Consider the following 9,954-nt stretch of genomic DNA (forward strand, 5'->3'; position numbering starts at 1 on the left):
GTGAATTCGGGTCCCCGCTTGGCATTCCAGCGAACCTTCACTATCGGGATACGGCCCTGTTTCGTACGTTTGATCTCTCGATCCATGATTTCGATTAGTTCTTCCAGAAAGTTCAGAATTTCGTTGATCTCGATCTCATCAAGAGGGATCACGAGGGTTTCATCGAATAGACACTTTTTAAGATTTGAGAAGTGGAAGACAGGATGGATGTTGCTAAGCTCTTGAGGTAGTCGGAGTTTATAAGCTACGATACCGATCCTAGCGATGATCTCGAAAGGTCCTATGTACCTTGGATTCAGTTTCCCGCGCTTCCCAAAGTGTATCATGCCTTTCCAGGGCGAGACCTTCAACAGGACACGATCTCCAACCTGGAATTCCAAGGGCTTTCGTCTTTTATCGGCGTAACTCTTTTGTCTGTCTCGTGAAGCTTTCAGTCTTTCTCGGATTTGGATGATCTTTTCGGTGGTTTCACGGATGATTTCAGGACCAGTGAGAGCACTGTCGGGGACTCGACCCTTAGCTAGCTGCGTGTCCCCTACCTCGGCCCAACACATAGGGGATCTGCACTTGCGACCGTAGAGGGCTTCGAACGGGGCAGCCTTGATACTGGTGTGGTAGCTGTTGTTATACGAGAACTCGGTCAAAGGTAAATGAGTGTCCCACGACTTTCCAAAATCGATGACACATGCTCTCAACATGTCTTCCAAGTTCTGGATAGTTCTCTCACTCTAGCTTAGTTCCAAGAGCTTGCTGAAGGGACTGCCAAAATCTTGAGGTAAACCGGCTATCTCGATCGGAGATAATGGACACAGGCACACCGTGCAGTCGGACTATCTCTTGAATGTAAATTTGCATGAGTCTTTCCATCTTGAATGTTTCTTTGATCGGAAGGAAGTGAGCGGATTTTGTCAATCGGTCGACAATTACCCAAATGGTATCATACCCACTCGGAGATTTGGGTAACTTGGTTATGAAATCCATAGTAATCATCTCCCATTTCCACTCCGGTATCTCGGGTTGTTGGAGCAGACCCGAGGGTTTCTGATATTCGACCTTCACCTTGGCGCAAGTCAGACACTTGCCCACGAAGGTAGCAATTTCGTCCTTCATGTTTGGCCACCAATATAGCTTCTTGAGATCCAGGTACATATTATCCGAACCTGGGTGCACAGAGTATCTGGTCTTGTGAGCTTCGTTCATAACATCTTCCCTGAAACCTCCGAACCTTGGGGTCCAGATTCGATCCATGAAACAATAGACTCTGTCACCTCTGATCTCAAGATTTTTATCCATTCCCCTCAAGGCTTCGTTCGACATGTTATCTGGTTTTAGGGCTTCTAACTGAGCTTCTCGTATTTGCACGGATAAGTGGGAATGGATGGTCATTGTCAGTGTTTTCACTTTGCATCTTGAACTTTCCTTTCGGCTAAGGGCATCTGCCACCACATTGGCCTTGTCGGGATGGTAGCGAATTTCGCACTCATAGTCACTGAGCAACTCTACCCATTGCCGTTGTCTCATGTTTAAGTCTTTCTGATCGAAGATATGTTGCAAGCTTTTATGTTCAGTGAAGATCGTGCACTTGGTTCTGTAGAGATAATGTCTCCAAATCTTCAGTGCGAAGACCACTGATCCTAACTCCAGGTTGTGAGGTGTGTAGTTGATTTTGTGTGCCTTCAACTGTCGCAAGGCATATGCGATAACTTTTCCTCTTTGCATAAGCACATAGCCTAAGCCTTGATTGGACGCATCGCAATAGACAACGAAATCCTCTATCCCTTCGGACAGGGACAGGATAGGTGCGCTGCACAAGGCTTGCTTCAACGTTTGGAATGTAGTGTCTTGCTTTTCACTCCAACAAAAGGGTACACTTTTCTGTGTTAGAGTGGTTAAGAGTTTGGCGATTCTGGAAAAATTCTGAATAAATCTACAATAATAACAGGCGAGACCCAAGAACTGACGGATTTATGTGGGTGTCTTCGGTGCCGACCAATTCTCTATCGCCTTGATTTTGGATGGGTCCATGTGTATACCCTCCTTGCTTACCACATGACCAAGGAAAGTTACCTTCCGAATCCAAAATTCGCACTTGGAGAATTTCGCGTACAGCTTTTCCGATCTAAGAGTTTCCAACACTAACCTCAAGTGTTGTTTGTGATCTCCTTCGCTTCTGGAATAGACAAGTATGTCTTCAATTAATACGATAACGAACTTTTCCAGAAAGGGACGACACACCCGGTTCATCAGATCCATGAACACTGCTGGTGCGTTGGTTAGACCAAAGGGCATCACTACGAACTCGTAATGACCATATCGAGTCCTGAATGCTGTCTTGGAAACATCACTCTCATGAACTCGAAGCTGATAGTACCCTGATCTAAGGTCTATTTTCGAGAAATAGCTGGCTCCCTGAAGTTGGTCGAAAAGGTCGTCTATTCGAGGAAGAGGATAACAGTTTTTGATGGTTAGCAAGTTCAATTCGCGGCAGTCTATACACATCCGAAAGGATCCATCTTTCTTCTTTACAAACAATATCAGGGCTCCCCAGGGTGAGGAACTTGGTCTGATGAACCCTTTACTAAGTAGCTCATTGAGCTGACTGGATAACTCCTGCATTTCTGCTGGCGCTAATCGATATAGAGATTTGGCCACAGGGGTAGCTCTAGGGATTAGGTCGATGCGAAACTCAACTCTCGAGGTCTTTAACTTCCTGTTCCTCGTTGATTACGTGAGCTAGGAATTCGTGACACTCCTTTCGCAGAAGTTTTTGAGCTTTAATGCATGAAATGATGCGAAGATTGGAACTAAGCTTATCGCCGTAAATCATGAGGATTTGACCAGAAGGAAGATTAAGGCGGATAGCTTTTTCGTAACAAAGGATATCAGCATGACTGGGGCTCAACCAATCCATTTCAATGATAACGTCAAAGCTTTTTATGGAAACTGGCATAAGGTCGATAGGAAAAGAATAATCGTTGAGGGTAAGGGTGCAGCCTATGAATATATTGTTAGCGTTCTCTTTTTCACCGTTAGCCATCTCGACAATAAACATTTCGGTTAATGGTTGAGGACTATGTCTAAGAAGATGTTTGAATGAATGGCTAACAAAACTTCTTTCAGCACCAGAATCGAAAAGGATGCATGCATAAGAGTTGTTGAGAAGGAACGTACCCGTGACAACTGTGGGTTCGGCGACGACCTCTTCTTGCCGCATCGTTAGACTTCTCCCGGTGTTGCCAGTTGTTGCTGCCTTGGGGCAGTTTCTCTTGTAATGCCCGACCTCACCACAACCGTAGCAGGCCTGACCGACACCTGCTCCGGAAGCTTGATTGGTTGGTTGGGCTGGAGCTTTTCAAAATCGAATCGTATGCCCCATTTTACCACAGTTGGAGCAGAGCATCTCACGGCATGGGCTGGAAGTGGGATGATGGAAATTGCACTTGTCGCAACGAGGGAGGGTACCAACATATGTACTGGTGGGTGCTTGAGTGGTAGGGGTAGCAATAAGGGTAGTAGCAGCATGGACTGCCACAGTTTGCTGCTTTCTTCGAGGGTTCCTACGAAGACTGGCCTTTCTTCTGTTTCCAGAATTTTCTTTTCTCACCACTACTTTTTGTCGGATCAGGAGCGGTGGTCACTTCAGCGAGATCGTCTCCATGATCGATCAGAGTTTGCACCAGGCATTTAGCGCTGTCGAAGGTGTTTGGCTTTGCAGCCAAAACATTTCCCTTATTTGGTTGGGTCAGCCCCCAGATAAATCTTTCAATCTTTTTACTTTCCGGGGTGACCATTCCTGGACAGAGGAGCGCTAATTCTTCAAACATAGAAGTGTAAGTGGCAACATCGGAACCCTTCATCTTTAGGTTCCAGAGTTCATGCTCCAATTTCTGCATTTCACCCCGCGGGCAGTACTCAGCAAGTAGAAGCTCCTTCATGCTCTCCCAACCCATTGCATTGGCTACTGGTAGGGTTAAGGATTTGACTCGGCCATTCCACCAGGTTAATGCCCTGTTGGTGAAAGTGCAAGAGGCAAATTTTACTTTGTTGACTATGGAACAGAAACAAATTTCAAAAATGGACTCAATTTTCTCAATCCATTGAGTCAGGGCAATAACACCTCCAGTGCCGTCGAAGGATGTTGGTTTTGCGTTCATGAAGTCTTTATAGGAACACTCCTTTTAGTGTCCCTGACCACCTTCCTGGTTTTGGGGCTGAGTACCACCTCCTAGCCCGCCAGGACAGCCAGGGTTCATTTGTGACATAGCAGCAGCCACAGCAGCAGTAACGGCTGCTTGGAACATGACGTGATCAAATTGAGAGGGAGGTGGTGGTGGAGGAGGAGGATTGTTGTTCTTTGAGCTGGGTCTTTTCTTTGGAGGCATCTTGATCTAAAATGATCAGGAAAGAGAGGGTGGTAAGTCCTCTGGATAGAATCAAGAGATATGAAACAAGAGATATCTCATTATGGCAGATATAGTGTTCTACTAAGCGATAAAATAGGAAAGAGTTACTGAAGCAAGTAAACTATCGCTAAGGAAAGAATGAGTAGCAACACTTGGAATGAATTTCTACAACGTATTCGGCTTTGGCTAAAATACTCCTATAGTATTTTATGGTTTGTTGCGAAGATGACTTGTTGTTTGGATATTTGGTAAGTTTTAGGCCTGTTGTACACCACAGTCACTCCCAAGCACATGTTGGCCGTGTCTCGAATGAATATAGTTGATCAGACTATATTGACCCTATACACGACTATATAACTGCCCAGGTTTAACCGCAGTGCCCAACACCCAATTACTTAGGTTTTGTTCTACTCATGGTTACGGTTTCTGGCGTTTAGGTATTCTTATATACTTGAAGTATAAATACTTATATTTTTAAACTATGCTTTTAGTTCAGAGCACTTCGGCCCCTTAGTGTTTATAGTTATATACCATGTAAGGTTCGGTATACTTAGTTCACTATAAACATGGGCTCTGATACCAATCTGTCACACCCCGAAACCGATGCCGGAAACGTTCTGGGGCCGAGGACGTCCTATAAACTGTCACAACCAATGTACATAGCAAGCATAGTAAACATAACCATTACATTACATAGGAATATTTACATTTGGTTGAAAGCAAAGTAATACATGTTTATATAGATATATATATATATATATATATATATATATATATATATATATACACACATCAGTTTGAACAAAAGTAAAGACGAGACTTCTATACACCGTCTTCTCCAAAAGAACGCGGGATACCTGTCTAACGAGAGCCTGAGAATACAAGCAGTTTTAAAAATATCAGCATAAAGCTGGTGAGTTCATAAGCAGTTTGTTTCTGGTGAAAGAAAATGTTCCTTTAAGTTTACGAAAAGTAGTTTCCCAAGAAAATCCCATATTTTCTTATAAAAGTAATTTGGTTATCCATATGTTAAACAGCCTATTTATGAAAAGTTATGTTATCCCAGGAAAAACCCTTATTTTCCTTAAAAGTTGGTGGTTGGTTATCGATCTGAAATGAGGTGTACAAGTATCTACCATACTTGTATCGTTAAGTGAAGTTTCCCCGAAAGTTTGGTTATCCTTGAAAAGTATATTAGTTTTAAAACGTATATAAAACTAATATGTAGGTTGTGAACTAATACCTAAGGGTATTACTGATACCCTCTAGTAATCAAAATAGTTATTACTTTGAGGTTAGTTCACTAGGTTCATTATTACTTAAAAAGTAAATCTCCATTATCTAAGTTGCGAGTTCCATAACCATACGATAAACTGGATATGGCGCGTAATGGGGCCAGTATCATTTATGACTTTTGTCACCCGTAGACCTGTCGGTCCCACTGTAGCTAGCCGCAAGGTGCGGGGTAGTCAGTCCAGTATAGATCTGTACACTCAAGTCATGTTCTCCCTCCAGGAGATTCTGGTTATAGGGGCGGTCCTCCACTCGCGTATCTTCGTGGAGTGTTACCGACCACGTGTCTCCAATCTTAAGAATAACGAATTTACAAGTAATACTATGGAAAATCCTGTTTTATGAATTTCATGAAATCCTTTTATAAAATATAACATTTTATAATGAGTTTCACAATTAGTTTGAAAACTAACTCCACAAGTTAAACGATTGGTAATACGGTTTTCTGCGTTAAAAGTATATTGAACATGTAACATTTCATACGAAATAATAAGTTTGGGTACAAGATTTCTTTGTACTTTTGCTTGTATTCCCCCCCCCCCCTAAAAACATGAAAATCACGGAAAAGGTGTAGGGGTATGAAGTCACCAGACGAGGATGTGCCGGGTAGGAATCTAGGTGTCAATTTAGGGCTTGAACACACGCGAGGATCCTATTTAACATGAAATGATACATAAAAGTATCTAATTAGACATTGAACCACTAATTAATTAAGATAATACACTCCGATGCATGAAAACACCTTATCTCAAGTGTTAGAAGTGATACAGGTTGCATCTAAGGAGTGTATGGCTTAGATAGGGAGTTTAATCTTCAAGAGTAAACCCTTTAGGGAAGATTACGGCCCAAAGACCATATCCCCCACGAGTTTACGACTGTAAGCTCATGGTTGGGGTGTTTTTGGGTGTCTAATGGTCTTATATTGCACAAAGGAGGGTTCTAGGGTTGATTTAAGGGCTTAGGAAGTGATCGGGACTTGAAATGACCTTGGAAATGGATTTTACGATTCTTGAAGGACCCTTGGTGATTTTACTGACATAAACACATGGGTTTACGGCCGTAAACTCATAGGTGGCTCATTTTTGCATGATTTGGTGCATCACATGAAGGAATACAAGGTTTTAGGCACTTATGCAAGCTTTTGGAGGTGTTCAAGGGCATTTTGACACCTTAAAAAGGTGTTTACGGTTAATGAATGTTCATGGACCATAAACTCATGTTTAGACCCTTAAAGACATGATTTTGGGTTTCTAAGTTCATGCATGCAAGTTTCTAAATCATAGCTAAGCATTAGAAGTGGTTTAGAAGGGTTTTGGGGCTTCAAAACCCCCTTATGGGAGTTTATGGTTTTGGGAGATGTTCCCCAACCGTAAACACGTGGTTTTTGGGTTATTTGAATGGTTTAATCACGAATTTTCATGTATACAAAGCTAAACAACAAGCTAGGAAGGATTACTTACGATTTTGGAGCTTGAATGGGGTGTTTCTTGACCAAAATCCAACTTTTCTAGAAAAGAGTAGAGAGAGAAAGCTATGAGGGTGGGCAAAAGGCTTCAAAAGATGACTACCCAACCCTTATATAGGGTTTGAGTTTGTGGCTAGGTGGGTATCTACCCAATACCGACGTTAAACGGAGTTTATGGTCGTACCCGATTAAATGGTCGTAAACTAAAAACTTTCCAAAGGATTATCGAGGGTGTTTCACGTGATTTTATTTCGTTTCGACATTTAAGAAATCATAATAAAAATCTTAATTGATTTGCTTAACCCAAAAGTTTACGGAAAAATTTAAATAAAAATAAATTTTATTAACGGGAATGGGTTACAGCGACGGAATAAATTTCAGGTTGTCACACATAGTAATGTCAAACTTCATTTTTAACAATAAATAGATGAGTATTTATATTGAACATGATAGGACCACTAGGCACACTTTCTTCATGTCCCATAAAAAGGTAATTATTGAGAATATTTTTGAGGAGGGTTTATATGGAATACTTACCAAGAGAAAACGTGAAAGGATTTGTAATAAGAAGTTAGACATGATGAATTTAACAATTGGTCTGGAATCGTAAGTAGATGAAAACTTGCATCTTGTTCTATTTACTCAAGTCACATAAAACCAAATAATTTACCCTCTCATTAACATTGTCATTGACCATGTATATGAGTTACAAGATGAGCCAAATGTAGCAAATATGCAAACTGATATACATGATGGCATAAACTCTAGAGAGGACTTGGAAGATGAGTATGAGGCATATTTATAGGAAATGACTAATTCAAATTATATTGAAACTCATTGGGAACCAAAAATACATGGAAGTAGTGATGATGAGGATTTATTTTTTTAAAGGTCAAATGTATGTAAAGTAAGGTGAAGGTGTAGCATGAGAATTTATAGAAATGCCAGATGTTGTTCAAGAAAGTAACCTAGATGTTAATTGTGAGACTGGTGACCAAGAAAGTGAATTAGAAGATAATTCTGATGAAGTTCTTGAAGAAGAGCTTGGTAAAGGTGTTGGTGTGCAGCAAGATGAGATTAAAGCTCAATTTGATTTTGATGATGATTATTTAGTTGTCATAAAAAAGGACATATTCGAAACAGCTCCAGATAAAGATGATCTAAGGCAAGCAATGGTTTATGATGGTAGGTCTAAAAGGAAAAGGATAATAGAATGGATGAAAGGAGTAGACAAAGTAAAAAATTCTCAAGAAAGTATGTGACAATGATTGGTAGCTATAACGCCCTATTTCGAATCGATTCCTAGTTCAAGGCTATGACCCGAAGATCGATTACCATAAGGCTTAGGGTCGTAGGGAAGAAAAGAATTAGTCTTTTTGGATTTCGTTATTATAGATTGGTTGATCCAAGAGTACGGGTGTGTTTTAGAACCCATGGGTATAATCGTAATTTTCTAGTTCAGGCCTTTCGTCACCTTTCTGTGGATATAAATTTCGTTAGAAACAGACTTAGGATGAAGGAGTTATGGTCAAATGAAATTTAAAGGGTTTTGGAGCTTCATCGAGAAGGCCTCTTGAGTACGTCGGGCGTACTAAGGGGTACGCAAGGCGTACTCCCTTCAGATGGAAACCCTTGTTTTTTTGGTCTTGACCATATTTAAGCCTCATTTGTTCTTGATCCTTGTCCCTTATCAGCCTCTAAGCCTCCAAAACCCTAATATTCGACCCTTAGCCACCATCTTGGAGTTATTAAGGTTTTGTGAGGAATCTTGGAGTGTTTTGTGCATTTTGAAGAGATGAAAGGTTGTTGAGGGATCATAACTTGTATTGGGGCTTGTATATATAGAAGTTTCTCATCTTTTGCAATCTATTAAAGGTAAAAAGCTCTCATTTTGGCATCTCTTTGGTTAGATCTTATTTGGGGTGGTTTATGGAAAATTTTGGTCCTTTTGGTTTGTCTTTATGAGGTTGATCTTGTCCCAATAGTTTGGACACTAGATCTGGACGTTTTAGGTGTCCCAAATGCATAAAAATGTGATCATGATAGTTGATATCAACCCATGCATGTGTATTAGCCTCTTTGTTGAAGTTGTCAAATAAAACCTTGGATTTGGGACCCATTGAGCCATGCAAAACCTCAAAGTTAACAACTTTATGGATTAAGGCATGATATGGATCTGGATCTGATCATTTGATGTTTTGGCTTAAGGGATTAAAACCTTTTCTAATTGGAATGCGGGCAGGGCGAGTACACGGGGCGTACTCAGTATGTTCGATTTTCTTGATGCGTTGACTTTTTGACCTTGGACCATTGACCAGAAGTTGACCAGGGTTAACCATTAGATATTATGGGCCTTTTAGGATATTAGGCCCTCTCGGTTGGGCCCATGATGCGTTTTGGGTCCAATTTGGATATTTGGGCCTTGTAGTGTCAATTTAGGGATTTGGGCTTATGATGCTATTGGATTGGTCTTTGGAGTTTGGTAAAGTAAAGAAAGGGGTAAAATGGACTTTTACCCTGAAGGCTTGGTCATTGGACTAGAACTCGTGTTTGGTTAGGAATCAGTTATTGATAAAATATTATTTGATGATGGTAGTGCGAGGTTTTCCGGTAGCAGCAGTTCGAGTGCTTGGTTATCTGAGTTTGAGGTGAGTTTTCCTCATTGTGCTTTCGGGTCCAAGGCTGGCCCATTGAATTATTATCCTGGTTTATCGTATGTTGGTATTTTGTAGTGATTTGTTAGATCTATATCCTGGTATATAAGATGATGCTATGCTTAGTGATCGATAAATC

The sequence above is a fragment of the Lactuca sativa genome, chromosome 1, assembly GCF_002870075.4.
Source record: "Lactuca sativa cultivar Salinas chromosome 1, Lsat_Salinas_v11, whole genome shotgun sequence".
NCBI classification, from domain to species: domain Eukaryota; kingdom Viridiplantae; phylum Streptophyta; class Magnoliopsida; order Asterales; family Asteraceae; genus Lactuca; species Lactuca sativa.